Source organism: Equus przewalskii, chromosome 14, assembly GCF_037783145.1.
Source record: "Equus przewalskii isolate Varuska chromosome 14, EquPr2, whole genome shotgun sequence".
NCBI classification, from domain to species: Eukaryota; Metazoa; Chordata; class Mammalia; order Perissodactyla; family Equidae; genus Equus; species Equus przewalskii.
Genome location: NC_091844.1, coordinates 42890411 through 42907727, shown reverse-complemented (window position 1 = coordinate 42907727; position 17317 = coordinate 42890411). Strand labels below are relative to the sequence as shown.

Below are 17317 nucleotides of genomic sequence, written 5' to 3'. Positions count from 1 at the left end.
CACCTTTCATGTACCTGTTGGCCATCTGCATGTCTTCTTTGGAAAAAACAAAACAAATGAACAAACAAAACAGAAAAAGACTCAGAATCAGAGAACAAATTAGTGGTTGCTAGAGGGGAGGGGAGAGGGTGGAAGAGTGAAATAGGTGAAGGGGATAAGAAGTACACACTTCCACTCATAAAATAAATAAGTCATGGGGATGTAATGTACAGCACAGGAAATACAGCCAAGAATATGGTAATAATTTTGTACGATGACAAGTGGTTACTAGTCTTGTCAGGGTGATCATTTTGTAATGTAAATAAATGTCAAGTCACGAGGTTGTATAGCTGAAAGTAATACAAAATTGTATGTCAAGTATATTCAATAAAAAAAGGGAATGATGAAATAAATCTCTGTGGATTTAAGACCTGATATTAACATATGAATTCCCCCCAAAAATCTATAAAAAGCCCATAGATCTGATAAATTATTTCAGGAATGCCCCAGGGTACTAAGTGAATATGAAAAATTCAATTACATTTATGAATAATGCCTGTGAACAATTGAAAGTTGATTTTTTAAAGTAACATTTACAATAGCATCAGGGGAAAAGAGATATTTAAGTGTAAAGTTAACCAAATACATATATCTTCACGTTGATAACTACAAACATGGAATAAGAAATCAAGAATGTCCTAATAAATGAGAAAATATATTGAGATAGTGGATTGGAATAACTAACACTTTATGATGTTAACATTATCCAAATTGATCTATAGAGTGAATGTGAAATGAAATTAATTCCTTGTAGATATTTTTATAGTACCTTGTGCTAAATTTATATAGAAAGCGACTGTAACTAGAATTACCCAAACAAGTGGAAAAAGAAAAACAAATTTGGAAGACTCATACTTCCTGATTTCAAGGTTCACTAAAAAGTTGCTGTAATCAAGATATTGTGTTATGGGCAAAAGGAAAAACACAGAACCAATTGAACACTCTAGAAATAGACCACAAAATATAATCAGCTGTTTATTTACAAAGACACAAAGGCAAGTAAATAGAGAAAATTTTATTTATTCAACAAATGGGGCTGATCCAATAAATACTTCAAAACCTATGCAAAAAAATAAATATGAAGCATAAATACCACATCTTCTTTATCCATTTGTCCCTTGATGGGCACCCAGGTTGCTTCCAAGTCTTGGCTATTGTGTATAACGCTGCAATGAACATATGGGTGCAAGTATCTTTATGCCTTTGCATTTTCAATTTCTTTGAATAAATACCCAGCAGTGGGACAGCTAGATCATATGGTAGATGATGATGAAATCCGGCCACTTGTGACAACATGGATGGACCTTGAGGGTACTATGCTGAGTGAAATAAGTCAGAGGGAGAAAGTCAAATACCATATGATTTCACTCATAAGCAGAAGATAAGAGCAACGAGAAACAAACACATAGCATTGGAGGTTGGATTGGTGTCTACCATAGGGGAAGGGGGGAGGGCAAAAGGGGTGATTAGGTTCACATTTGAGGGGATGGACTATAATTAGTTTTTGGGTGGTGTACATGATGTACACAGAATTTGAAATATGTTATGATGTGCATCTGAAAAAATAATAGTAAAATTAAAGAAAAATAAATAAATATGGAGCATAGACTAAAATTTAAAACTGTAACTCATCAAGAAGAATATACAGAGGAAAATCTTTGTAGTCATGGCTTAAAAAAAGGATTTCTTTTATGCCATATTACCAGTATAATCTCTAAAAGAAAAAATATTGATAAATGAGACTTTATCAAAATTAGAAGCTTTTCTTGCATGAATAAGTGAAGGAAACTTTGTTCAGTGAATGAAGAGACAAGACATGCATTCTCTCAAAAAAGGAATCAAGGATTCTTGGAGAAGTGGTTGATTCTAAGGTGAGTTTGGAGCATGTTGTGGTGCTTGAAAGTAAGGAAATATTCAAAAATTATGGAGACTTGTTGAAGTGGCACAGAAAACAATCTGAAAAAGCTCTCAAAGACTAAACCTAGAAAATCTTGAGCAAAAAAATAAATAATGAAAGTATTGGATTATGATCCAGAAAATAAAATAAATATTCATGAACCCATACTGATATAAATAAAAAAGTAAATAAATAAATGGGGGAGAATCAGCAGCTTTTCCTCACAAAAGAATTCCTTTAATATGTGTAAAAGGAATAATGGGAATAGAAAATCACCACTCAAATATCAGTGTAATAATTTTTGCAGTCAAGATCCAATCTGGATGCTAAAATTAGTGGGCAGAATTAAAGGAGAAACAAGATATTTTCATCATCTCCATGTTTCTCCATCAAGATATTTGTTAAGGACAAAAGGAAAAATAATAACTTTAAAGTGAAGACATTGGAAAAGCACTATCTTACCCAAGCGATCAAGGTTAACATTATTAGTAATGATGTAGTGTCATTATGTAACTCCTGCTATGAAGCATTGAGAAGGGCATACTTGTTTATTGGTTTTCTTCCCAAAAACCCATAACTTTGTTCTAATGGTAAGAAAACATTAGACAAACCTAAATTGAAGGATATTCTACAAAATAACTGACCAATACTTTTCCAAAATATCAAGGTCATGTAAGACAGAGAAAGATTTAGGAATAATCATAGATTGAAGGCATCTATGAAATCTAAGGAGAAATGAAGAATAAATGCATTATGGGATTTTTCTACTTGATCCTGGAACAGAGAAAAGCATTAGTTGAAAAGGTGGTGAAATCTGAGTAAAGTCTGTGGTTAATAAAAGAAGTGCAACAACGTTAATTTTTTGGTTATGTTTATTCTAACATACTTATGCAAAATGTTAATATTAAGGAAGTAGGGTATAGAGTGTATAGGAACTTTCTGTACTCTTTTTGCAACTTTTCTGTAAGTCTAATGTTTCGAAATTTAAAAATTTAAAAAACAGGGGCCAGCCCTGCAGCTGAGTGGTTGAGTTCACTCACTCCACTGCAGTGGCCCAGGGTTTCCCAGTTCGAATCCTGGGCGCAGACGTAGCACCGCTCATCAGGCCTTGCTGAGGCAGCATCCCATATGCCACAACTAGAAGGACCCACAACTAAGAATATACAACTGTGTACTGGGGGGCTTTGGGGAGAAAACGGAAAAAAATAAAATCTTTAAAAATTTAAAAAACAATGGACACGCACATACAAAAGCAAAAACTGAGGAATATATGTACCACACAAACAGTAAACATAAGAAAGCTGGTGTGGATATCAGATTAGATAGATTTCAGTAGAGGGAGTATTACCAGTGATAAAGAAAAGCATTTCTTTTCAAGTGTGTCAACTTCATCAATTTTTGTAAATGTTTCTCATCTACTTGAAAAGAATGTTTTGCAATTATTTATGTGTAAAGACACACCACCAAGAACCCATTAAGGTGTCTAGAGTTAAAAAGACTGACAATATCAACATGGACAATACCAAATATTGGCAAGGATATGCAGCAGTTGGAAGTTGCATACAATGCTGGTGGGAAAGCTAAAGTAAACTTTACAGCCACATTGGAATACAGTTTTTCATTCCTCATAAAGTAAAACTTATACATAGTATGCAAGGGAGTAATTTCATGACTAGCTACGTACAGAAGAGAGATGAATACAAGCGTACCCCCAAAGACTGATATGTAAATGGGCATAGAAATTTTATGCATAATAGACAAAAATTGAAAATGGGCCAAATGCCCATTAACAAAGGGATGGATAAACAAATCGTGGATATCTGTATAATGGACTATTACTCAGGAGTCAAAAAATGGACAATCAACAGACACACCATTGAAAACAATTGGAGGTAAGGGAGGCATGATGCCATCATCCTTCTACCATCACCAGAGCCACTGATAAAACAAAGATATATGGCATAGAATGTAAGGAAACAAAACATAACCAATGAGTCATGGTGCCTGTTTCCTGCTCCAACTGGAACAATTAGCAGCGTCTAACCCAAGACTAGATCTGGATTATTCAAGCCCTGTAGTTAAAAGAAATAGAAGCTGATGGAGTAGATTAATATTAACTAATTTTTAAAAATAATTTCCTGTAGAAATAGAAGAAAGAACATAGTTTTAATTATGTTCCACAGCACTCAAATGACATATTTACTATGTCTATTCAAGTATTATTAATTGAGACTCTATTATACCTCTGGTATTTTGTAAATTTTTGAGAATGTCAGAGTAAATAAGATACAGTTTTTTATATTTGCAAGCTTCCCATCTAATTAGGGAGACATTTTAACAGTTTCTCTCTCTCTTTCTGTCTCTTTCTCTCACACACACATATACATGCACAAGGGGGTATAATTTTTAAATTTCTCCTTTTAATTTGATGTATTCCAGACATCAACCAAAGTCTTATTTTTGAAATACAACTTTGATCCCACATCTATCGAACTTTCTCAGGTTCCTACATGCCCTATAATGATGGACGAATAGAAATGAAACACACAGCTCCCCCTTCACTGCCAAATGAAGTCAACATTTCCAACAACAAGAGTTTTTGAGGAAAAGATATCAGGTGCAGCTATAGGTCCATTTCAGGGCAGGCTGTTCATTTAAACGCTAAGGATGAACCCTCAAACTCAACACTGGGAGCGAGAACTGATTTATGTTACTTCATCAAAAGACAAGGTGAGATTTTCTTCATTAAGGAGACATAGGTTTAATCTCTTTAACTTGAGCTGCAAAATATTTCTAGGTCTAAATGAAGCTATTTAATGATATTTTGAGAGTTTCAAATGTATTTGATCTACTAAGATCTAAGTTAAAGAAAGCCTCACTTGAAAATATGATTTTCTGAAATCCTTCAATTTCTGGAATTTAGATCTTAGCTGCTATAAATCTGTGAGTGTGTGTGCACAAGTAATGAAGAATAAGCTAACCTTCTAACTCTTTTGAGATTTTCTTCTGCCAGCAAAGAGAAAGCTGACAGGCAAGCTCCTCTCTTCATCTACTGTTGGCTAATACTGAGCTTTCTGCTTCCCTGTAAGATCAAAACTATTTTTAGATTCCTACATTGGGTTACATATTTTTACAAAGTAACCACAGAGCCACAATAGGAAAACAAGAATGCTCTGCATTTTATGAGGACACAGGTTTATAAGATAATCAGGCCCAGCATTAAAACATCTTGTGAGTAGTAATTAAGACTACAACTTTCTTGGTCTTTACCTAAAATATGCCTGATTGGTAGCACCTTAGCAGAACATACGTCTTTTAACTTAATGTACAATTTAACCTGATATTTGAAAATTTTCAATTTCTCCAAATTATTAGTGAGATAAATAATGTACTAACAAGGAGTTCGATATGAATATATAAAGCTGATCAAATATTATAAAATATATTTGAGAATCTTACAGAGGTTAATCTGGATTTGTCACTCAATGTAAGATTTCCTTCTGCACAATTTTTCAGGATGGCTTCCCATCTATGTAAGCTCCTTACCCACTCTTGCCTTTCAGAGTAGCTTTTAGGTTGGGTATCCGTCCCAGATATTTGGGATGATCTATCTCCTACCTCTCTGATATGCAGTCACTTGCTTTGATCTGGTCTTATTCATTTCCATCCTTGTGCCACGCATCTGGATTCTGCCTCTCTACCAATTCTTTTCAGGATGATATCTTATTTAGTCTCTCTGCATGCCTTTGATTTTAAATCAACACTAAACTTGCTTCTTGTATCACACTCAGTTTCATGCTCTGTAGCTTGAGCATGAGTCTACTTCCCAACTGCAGGTCCTCAAGATGCCAAAAATAATCACTCAGCCTCTTCTTGGCTTTTAAATTTTTGTTTAATTAGCTATTGCATCTTCATTTAGTCCTTTCTTCTACAGTCAAAACATCCACAGTAACTTCAACGATTACTCATAAGCCACACAATGTAATGCAATGGTTTTAAACTCTAAGCAATGGATGTCTAGAAATCATGCATATCCCTCATCATCAAGGAGTGAGTTGGTAGGGGCCTGGCAGAAAGCCAGAATATATGTGGCTTTGGGCCTCACATCTCTACTTCAAGCACAGGTTCAGTACCTCCAGTAGCATTTGTTTTACATACAATGAATCTATTAGGCACCTTTGAAGATTTTATTAAACAAATAATTTCACCATAAGGCATTCCTAAAACTATCAGTATAATTGTTAAGAAAAAAAAGATTTTATATTCCAATTGACCTGAATTTAAAATTCAGCTCAATACATATTAACCACATTAACTTTTATTATTTCAGATAGTTTAAGCCTACAGACACTCAAGATCTTGAAATGTAAAATAAAGAAAGTAATCTGTAATTCATATTTTGGAGGAAATAGGGAAGGAAGTTATGTTACTAAAACACTGAATAAAACCTTCCTTCATATAACAAATGCTTGAAAAATGGTTATGGAATTTCAACTTTGGCCATAACAGAGAAATGAGTGTCAGATTTATCCTCATAAAAATTTATATAATTGGACAAGATACATGAAGCAACATTTTTCAAGCTTTGGACAACATATGCTTTGATATTTGAACAACAGTGCTTTGATCATTCAAAGAAGTGAAATACATTAGGAGAGCTACACATTTACCCCTGTTTTCTACCTGGGGAATTTTCCAAACCTCAAGAAGGAATGGAGCCCAAATAAAGAGCACTGATTTCACTAGCTCGAGGAAAAAGAAATCAGTGTTCATAACTGCTGAGATGGCTAGAATTTGCAGTTAAAGGTATTAGAATGGATATTCACAGAGAAAGAGCTCCAGATGTGTGTTTCTACTTCTCCTTGACTCTTTGGCCAAATACTAATCTAACAGAACAAGAGTTGATAGCAAAGAACACAACAGAAAGGCTAGAGCTGAGCAGAGACCACAGAGCTTGCAAAATTCTAGGAGTCTTCGGACTTATGACAAGAGTGAGTGGAGTTGATTTTGAGACTGAAGTTGATTTGAAGAAGACCAAAAGATAACACAGATGTTGGAATTAATAAGCAAGGGATTTAAGCAATGATTGCATAAGAAACTCAAGAAAAATGGAAATAAATCATTGAACATGTGGAAAATATTGGGAGAAAAATGGAAGCTATAATAAAGACAAAAAGGAAAATTATAAATGAAGAAATACAGTATCTAAAATAAAACATCGACTGGATATCCTAACATCAGATTGTATGGTGTCAGTTAACCTAAGTACAGGGCAATAGAGACCATCCTAACTATAACATGGAGAGGAAAAAGATTTTAAAGAAATCCAGATGGCCTCATTGACTTACAGGAACATATTTACTAGTAAAATATACACAATTGTAGTTCCAACAGCAAAAAGATGTTGCAGCAAGAAAAAATTGAATTTCTAAGTTTAACAAGAAATATCAACCCATATATTTAAAATGCTAAACAAATCGTAAGTAGCATAAATACATACACATACATACAAAGGCAAATACAAGCAGGTACATCATAGTCAAATTATAGAAAACTAAACATAAAGAGAAAATTATAAAAGAAGAGAAAATGAAACATGATTTAGATTTACATTTAGATATGAATGAGAACAGTAGATAAGAATAACTGCTTACTTCTCATCAGAAACAACAGAAGCTGTAAAGAAATGAAAAGGTACATTGAAAGTGCCGAAAGAACATGCCGATTGGAATTCTATATCCAGCAGAACTATCTTTCAAAAATGGAGGGGAAATAAAGGGTTTAAAATGGAATAATAGCTGACAGAAGTTATTGCCAGAAGCCCTGACATCCATGAAATACTGAAGGACATCCTTTAGGCTGATGGGAAATTACGCCCAATGGGAATGTAGTTCCCATGATGCAAAGAACACTAGAAACAACAAATAAATTAGTACCTAGAAGACTTTTTTCTTCTTAATTTATTTAAAAGACAGTTGGTTGTTTATAGCAAAGTATGACAATGTATGATATGGTTTATAGAATACATTGAAGTAAAATACGTGACAATGGAACAAAAGTTGGGAGTTGCATAAATGAATGCATGCTATTGTAAAGTTCTTAAATTGTACGTGAAGTGTTATAATAACTCAAAGTTAGATAGTAATACATTAATGATGTACTTTATTAATGTTTTGAGCTAATAATAAACACAAAAGAAATAGAAGTTTGACTGAAACGTTAGTAAAGGAGACAGAATAGTAACAAATACTTGATTTATGGAAAAGGAGACAAGAAATATTTAACAGAAAGCCAAAGATCACATTGAACAAATGAAAAAAACAAAAATATAGTACACTTATAACAATAATATAAATAACTGTATGAAATGTAAATGAACTAAAAACCCCCTCTCCAAAAAAAAAAAGGCAGAGATTGTCAGGTTGGATAAAAAAGCAAGACCCAACTATATGCTGTTTACAAGAAATGAGCTGTAAATATCAAGGACCTAATAGATTTAAAAAGTATAGAAGATATATTATGCAAATTCTAATAGTATAAAAAGAATATTAGCTAAAATAATATCAAACCATTTACATTTTAAGGCAAAAAGAATCACTATAAAGACATTTTATAAAAGGATCAATTACTCCAGAAGATACAACTCTCCTAAATGTGCACAAACCTAATAACAAAGGAATAAATTATATAATGCAAAAACTGAAAGAGCAAAAAGGAGAATTAGACAAAACTACAATAATAGTGGTAAATTTTAACATATTCTGTCAGTAATTGACAGAAGTTATTTTTATAAAATTTAATATATAGTATACATATTAATATAAAGATCTGTATGTATATAGAAGCTTAGATTAACATTCTCAACCAATTTAACCTAATCAACCCTTATAGAATATTAGATCTATGATACCAGAACACACTCTTTTTTCAGTATACATACATTATTCACCAAGACAGGTCATATGCTGGGCTATAAATTCAATACATTTTAAAGGAATGAAAATATACAGTGAATGTTCTTTGAGGAAAAAATGGAATTGAATTGGAAACCAATAAAAAATAAGATACCCAAAAAATTCTCCAATAATTGGAAATTAAACAATACACTTGTATATAACCCATGTCAGAAAATATCTACCCCTACCTCACACCATGTGCAAAAATTAATTTGATGTAGCTCATAGAGTTAAATGTAAAGGCTAAGACTACAAAACTTCTAGGGAAAAATAAATAGGGTCAGTAGAAATTTCTTTTACAGGATGGGAAAAGGAATATCCGTAGAAGAAACTATTTATAAATTTGACATCATTGAAATTCAAAGCTTCTTCTCGGGAAAGATACCATTAAGAAAACGAAAAGGCAAGACATAGAACGGGAAAAATATTTTCAATACATATGTCTGACAAAAGACTTGTATTGACATTTTTAGGTATCAAGGAAATGCAAATTTAAACTATAAAGAGATATCATTGTATCATTATATACCCACTACACATGCACTAGAATGCCTAAAATGTAAAGACTGACAGGGCCAAATGCTGACAGTGATATGGAACAAAGGGAACTCTTGTACATTGCTTATGAGAGAGCAAAATATTGTAGTTATTTGGGAAAACAGCTTGCCAGTGACTTGTACATTTAAATATATGCCTACTGTATACCTATGATGAAGCAATTTCGTTACTAGATATTAAGCTAGGAAATTAAAAGAAAATATATTCCATAAAAAGACTTTTACAAAAATCTTCATAGCACTTCTATTTATCATAGACTCAAACTGGAAACAGTCCATCAAGTAGAAAATGTGTAAACATTGTCATATAATGAATGATGACGTATTACTCAACAATGAATAGAATAAAGAGAAATGAACTAGTGGAATATTAATAAGAATTAAAATATATCATAGTAATATCACAGATACTATACTGAATCTAAAAAGCCAGACACAAAGGAGTACATACGGTATGAAACATTTACATAAAGTTATGGAACAGACAAAACTAATCTAAGGTGATGGAAAAGGAACAGGGGTTGATTTCAAGAGTGTCAGATATAAGTTTGTGAAGAGGTAGGAGGTTACTATTTTGAGTGATAGAAGTGCTCCATACCCTGATAGATTTCTGGGTGACACAAGTGTTTGGGTTTCTCAAAACTTATCAAACAGTATACTTAAACTATGTGCATTTCATTCTATGACTATTATACAACGATGATGATGATAAACGGTTGTCCTTCCTTCTCTCTCTCTCCTCACCTTCAATTTCCTGGTTCCCTCCCTCCAAACCTTCCTTCTCACGAACACTATTATATTTTTGTGCTTTTTCAAATGTGACCCAGAACCTAGTAGCTTTTAAAATATTAATCATTCCTCTTTCTCCCAGAAACATGATTATGGGTTTAGAATTGTTACTTATATATTTATTTGCTTGATTAGTACGCCATTTTATTTTGTTTTAAGAAATATAAGGATTTATACAAATGGATATGTTTCTTTGATTTTAATCAGAATGTTTCGCTCTTATTCCAGTTTTAATATTTTGTTCAAAGTGTTTTTAAAAAAATTAATAAAACAATTGACATTCTGTTTGGCTCGTCTTTTGAACTCACAAGAGAAAGTAAGTCTCATAACACACAGGTAATATGTTAGTCTTAACAGAAAATGCTATTGTGGTATTAGAGTGCCATATTATTCACCAGTAGTTGTAAATGATTGGTTTATTTGTTTGTTTTCTAATGTCCATCAATCAAGTCCACTCTAAAAGTGGGAAGATTCTCTGTACCAACCGTGTTCAGATGACTAGACCAGGAGGCCAGGAGGCCAGGAGGCCAGGAGTTGAGCCCCTGCTGTGTTATGGAGAGAGAGACAGAGATTATAAGTCTTTCATACATACGTGGAGATGCACAAACACTATTAAAAAAGGTATAATTTATAAAGCTAAATGTAGATAACAAATGAACTGTTGAAAGCAGAAATACAAAAACATGATAACTGAATTTATTTCAAATATATTATATTTACAAGTTTGTCAAGTATCTTTCAGATTAGGTTCAAAAAGGTGCAACTCAACAAAGTATTATATAAAGTATTATATAAAAGATATGCACCTAAAATAATCTCTCCCTCTCATAAGGAAAAACACAAATTAAAAATGAGAAAAATAAATTTTAATTTTTCCTGGTGAAAAAAAGAGACAGAGACTCTCTCCCATCCTATTTCTTAGAGCACTTGCTTTAGAAAACTTGTAATTGTGTATTCTTTCTCTGTCCCTTTGGGCTATCTGCATGTATTTTTAAAAGCTAAGTAAACATTTTGTCAGCTTTACAACCCAGGGATATTTTTCTCAAGGATTTGGAAACTATTTCTTTAAAATGTAATCATCAAGGAAGATAGCGCGTCTACCTCCCAGTTTCTGTGGGCGAGCAGGAACCCAACCTCAGCAGGCAGCTGGCTCCAAACCCACCTCCTTTCATAGATGTAAGAAATTTATTTTTCCTTTGGATAAAGGCAATTAGCAAACACACGTGGCTACCCCAATTACCAGGTGAATTTAGGATGAACTATGTGTGACAAATGATGCTGTAAAGACCTCTGACTTGAGGACTAATTATTGTTTATCTTGAAAAATATATGCAATGAGTCGTATCTGCTTGACTGTATAGAAAGGTAAGATTTCCTTTTGTTTTTGCAATCTCGTTAGTAGATTGCCTGTGATGAGCATCACATTCTGCTTATTTAATGCTTCTTGTGCTTAATGCTTTTAATGCTTATTCAATAAGAAAATTGTTTTCTTCCACTGCTATTTTTGCAGAGAGGTTTTCTGGTTTGGCAAGAGATTTTGCTTTTAATTATATTTTCCCAACTCTCTCCACTCCAGGTTTTGTACTTCTTACAGACTTGATGGACTAAGATTATTCCACAGAGCTGGAGTTTATGCGTATAACGTCCAGAGGCAAGTAGACATTTCCTGTAAACCTTGTAGTTCCAATCCAGATTCCCAGAAAAGGTCTGCTGCCTCACGAAATGTGTTCATTACATGATTATTCTCTTGATTTTTACAAAGAAAAAAGAAATTAAGGGGGTCAAGCCCGTGGCCTGGTGGTTAATGTTCCCTGCACTCCGCTTCCAAGGCCTGGGTTCATGGGTTCGGATCCCAGGTGCAGACTTACTCCGCTTGTCAGCTATGCTGTGGAGGCATCCCAAATTCAAGGTAGAGGAAAGATTGACGCAGATATTAATTCAGGGCCAATCTTCCTCAAGCAATTAAAAAAAAAAGAGGAAGATTGGCAATGGATGTTAGCTCAGGGCAAATCCTCCTCAACAACAACAAAAAAATTACATTTCAGGATAGTTGAACATCTTAAAGCAGAATTAAATATATACAATTAGTTAACAATACTATGGATACTTTGGAACTTCATGGAAACAGAATCAAATACTGAACTTACACAGCCTCTATATTTTAAAACTGTTTGACACAAATCCATTAAGCATTTTTAAAAGTTTTATATAAAATCAGTTTAATGTATCTATAAATGCTATGATTCTTTATTGAACCAAATATGATTATTTGCTTATAATTATAATTACAGATTCTTTCAATGTGCCACATATTAATTTAATCATCAAAAGACCTTCATCAAATTTATTGAAACAATTGTCTCCAATGTTGGTTTACAAAATATTTTTCTGTATTATCTCTTGCAAGATTTTTTGAGGTTTTATAACTGGAAATATCTTCCAACTAAGGAGTATAATTTGTATCCATAGGTGGCAAAATCACATAGCAAAAATATCAGTGAACTTGAGTTCAGAAAAGTCATGGCCACGTTCTGCCTTTACAGCTAAGAATTACTGTGTCCCTGTGAAGGTAATTTCATCTTATGTACCTTTGTTACTTCATGCGTAAAATAAAAGCGTTGTGCCAGAAGTATTTTCCAACTGACGTTTTTAAAGTATTCTTGAGACACCGTTCCAAATTAATAAAAGATCAATGAGGGAGAAATAACATCTTATAGCAATTGGGGATATTAATACAAACTGTAATGTGATGATTCTTTGTTCAGGTAACATTCCTTGCTAATTAAAGGAAAGCAAATTTTCCTTATGATTGCTTTTGTTTTGTTGTACCCATTCAGATGTTAATCTAAGAAAGTTATTACGAGTCTGTATTTTTATTTTTCTTTCATATATTTGACCTTTGATATGTTTCTTTTTTCTTAATTTTTCTAAAGAGAAAGTCACTGAATTTACAAATTAACATGAGGACATGTGCAATTGAATGTGCTTTTCCATTTTCAGTGACCTTTTCCTGGTGAGTGCATTAAAGTGCACTGTCTGTCACACCCAGGAGCTGCTCAGGAGAGTTAGGGCATCCAGGAATTTCTGAAAGGTCTTAGTTTTTATTGCTATTCATTTCACAGCTTTTTTTTTCTTATTTTTGTTGATGAAAATAATCCATAACCAATCTATAAATAAAAATTTGGGTGAGTTTATCCTGAGCTAAAATGTGAGGACCATGGCCTGGGGCCTTTCTTCCCAAAGGAAGAAAGGGCACCAAAGAAGTGAGGTATACAGAGTGGTTATATACCCCCAAACAGGATTTTTCACATATGATTGAAATGTCAGTCCCACAATACTCACAAGATTGCCCTGTTGGCACAGCGTTTGATGGACACAGCAGGTAGTGGGTCTGCTATCTTGGAGGGTGTAGCAGGAGGCAAGTCTATTGTCTCCAGCTGGGCGGTCACAGGTGAGCTCAGCAATCAGTTCCTAGCCTAAGGAAAGATGCTTAATCCTTAAGGAAATACCAAGGTTAGGAGGGGGAGGGAAGTTGCACCTTTATCTCAAGGGCCTTTGTTCTTGCCATAGGGAATATCTAAAGCAGATATACAATGCACGCTCAATGGCCACAGTCAGGCCCTTTTGGAAAGACAAGGTCAGGCCAAATTAGGTTTACACCAAATGGCTTCCTCATATACTCCAATATATCCTATTACTTGCCATTTTTATTTGTCACTTTGAATCTGCTTCATAAAACTCGTTGTTAGTAGATGATTAATTTATAAGTGTGGATCTTCAGATCCAATTATTTACCATTGTAATTGAAATCATCCTACTATTGAAATCACTTTGAAAAATTATATTTCATGTTAAGGATAATAATTCCAGTAAGGGGAGACGTGTCCAGAGGATGCCAAAAGCTTGAAACAAATCAACTATACTCTAAGTGGATCTAATCCTTTTTCTATTTTGCCTAACATGATCTCAAGGTACTAATATGACTGTCCTTTTTTTCTAATTAAATCAACTGCTTGGTTGGGTTATCTATAATTTTTAAGCTAAATATATAGTGGTCTAGTGAATAAAATATGTATCCAGATCAACTTTTTCTGGATTGTAAAGCAAATTCACATTTATTTTAAGATCTAGAAAGTGATCTAGCTTAACTTTCTGTACACTCTGTCATGAGTTTCTTGAAAGTAGTTGAAGACTTTAGTTTAGTTCACCAAACTTGCAACTCTCAACACTCTTTTTACAATTTAAAACTAAAAAGATGAAATAATTGTATCATTTATAGTGGTGTCAAAGTTAATAAACCCCCCTTAAATTTATGGCCAAACAGGTATTTTTTTATTGAGTCAGTATTGAAATTTAGGAATCATATTTCATTTTAAATGCTTATTTTAAGCATCCTATAGCTACATTTAGTAAGCACCTTCATTAATAGTGCCCAATTTACAATTTTGAATCTTCATTAGTTGTGCTAATTAGAGCTTGAATTCCTTAGAGATATTGTAAGAATGCCTGCGGGCATGTCTTTTGGATCAGAGGTTTGTCTCTGCTGACCTTTTCCTGTAACTTCTAAAAGTCCACAGAGGACTTATTTCCTTAAAACAGTTCATTCAAGGAATCAAAAGAGAGTAGTAAATCTCTCTCCAAAAAATTCATTTAATTTAGATTCAATAGCTCTGTTAAAATAAATTTTAACAGACCAAAAGATCTTAATGATCAATTTATTGAGAAAATTTCTGTTGAAAAGATCTCTTTCATTTTTTCCCCACATCAGTATTATCAATAATAAAAATAGTTAAAGCTAATTAATTGTTTACAATATTCTGGGCTCATATATCTATACGTACGTAAATATGTATATTTAAATATAACAACAGTCTATAAAGTACATAAACTTATCATAACTTATTTGATCTAAGATCTACCATCAATTGCAAGACTGAAGATATACCATTTCTATGTGCCACTAAGAAAGCAAACAAAGCTGATAAATAAACTATTAAATTGATTTGTAAGATACAATGAAAACACTAGGTAATGAGAAAAGTCCTTTTTACAATCAGTGAGGGTATTTATCATGCCCGTTTTACATGTAAAGTAAGTGCATGAGGAACAGCAGACTTGTATAACTCGCCTAATATCACAGAGCTGATGAATGGCAGAGCTGCACTCTAGCTTCCGGGTCCTCAGACATTAACTACTACCCTACACTGTCTCTGACAAAAAAAGAACATAATTTAAACCCATATCAAGAGTCTGGAAGAGAACAATGAGGCCAAATCTGGCTGTGCTATAATAGAAATGGTTCTAGTAACTGGCATTTTCTTTTTCAGGAAGATTGGCCCTGAGCTAACATCTGCTGCCAATCCTCCTCTTTTTGTTGAGGAAGATTGGCCCTGAGCTAACATCCATGCCCATCTTCCTCTGTTTTATATGTGGGATGTGCCTGCCACAGCATGGTTTGATAAGCGGTGCTAGGTCGGTGCCCAGATCGAAACCAGAGAACCCCAGTGCTGTCAAAGCAGAGCGAGCAAACTTAACCACTACGCACCAAGCGGCCCCTGGCACTTTAAAATCATAAGGAAAATCTTCTGCAGGAGGAGTTAAAAAATTATCACATTGTGTATGGTTTTTAGGTCAAATTATCTGTCAAAAAGATATTTTAGGTAAATTAAAAATTTCTGAATACAATTGATGAGATGACATTTTATTTAAATGGAATGGTGGAAATTATTGACCAAAACCAGCAGGTGGTAAGACAGGATGTATATTTATGACCTAATTTTGGTAAAAATACACATATATGCATATATATGTGCAGAGAAAGCTCTAGAAGGGTTTTTATAGTAGTGTGCTAATGAATCTGCTGGGACAGGCAGTGGAAGCCTTGATTCACAGCACTTGCTGATTATCATGGTGTAAATACTCCCACTATAGCAATTAGTCATTTGGTAATCAACACAGTACCGATGGGATGTCACTGAATACACAGTTGGGAAAAGGTGTGCACAATTAGGTGTGACAGACAGTAGCAGCTGGTCCAGCACATCTCTGGTTGTGCACTAAAGTGTTAAATATGATGATCTCTTAGTAGGATAAATATGAAGATTTGATTTTTTGTTTTTATTTTGCTTATCTATAATTTCATTTACTTTACAGTGCAAATACACTACTACTGTTTATGCATATGTATGTGTGTGCGTGCATGTGCACACATGTGTGTCAACTAGGCAAGAACTTTGTCTCCTTAACTCTCCTTACTCTAGAGAGTGTGATGGCATGCATTACCTTATAAGTCAAGGAGTTGGAATCCATGGGTCTGAAGGAATATTGTTTTAATGCAGCGGGGGGTTTTAGTCCTAAAAATCTTTCCTAAAAATACTATTCAAAATGGATCAAAAAAGCAATCTGAAAAGAAGTCAAAAGAGTATTATTTTGTGGTCTGTCTTTAAGAAATACATTAAGGAGTTTATTCCTGGGCATTGAAAGATTCCTGCCTCCTGCATTCTATGTATTCATAAAGCACTTTTTAAAGGTACATCTAATCTTTATCTTTGAATGATACACTAAAGTAACAAAAATTTCCAAAAGGAATATGGATTGAGATAGCGTTTTTCATGATTTATCTTCATTGGTGAAAATTCTTCATTGTTGAGGCTGGCTTGGTGGCCAAGTGGTTAACGTTCTGCATGCTCCACTTTGGCAGCATGGGTTCACGAGTTCGGACCCCAGGGGGGGACCTACTCCACTCAGCCATGCTGTGGAGGCATCCCACATACAAAGTAGAGAAAGATTGGCACAGATGCTCCAGGCTAATCTTCCTCAAGCCAAAAAGCAGAAGGATTGGCGACAGATGTTAGCTCAGGGCAAATCTTCCTCTCACACACACGTACACACATACACACATACACACACACACACAACTTCACTGTTTCAAAATATATGCAGTCCACCAAGCCATTCATGGGGAAAAAGGTCTACTAAACAGTGAAAAAATGTAAAACATGTATGGCTCACAGTCCCCTGGTGTATTCCCCAGGACCTTAGAATCTTTCTTTTTTCTTTTTTTCTTTTGTTTTGCTGAA

At 33.9% G+C, this 17317-nt stretch overlaps 1 long non-coding RNA gene across 1 annotated transcript in view; it reads left to right on the top strand.

Annotated features, from left to right (window-relative positions):
* LOC139075627 (uncharacterized) overlaps positions 1-12056 on the top strand; it is an 85286-nt gene extending 73230 nt beyond the window's left edge. Inside the window, exon 4 of the long non-coding RNA XR_011526233.1 lies at positions 11815-12056. This is a non-coding gene — a long non-coding RNA (uncharacterized lncRNA). The remainder of the gene's footprint in view (positions 1-11814) is intronic.
* Positions 12057-17317: the final 5261 nt, after the last annotated feature.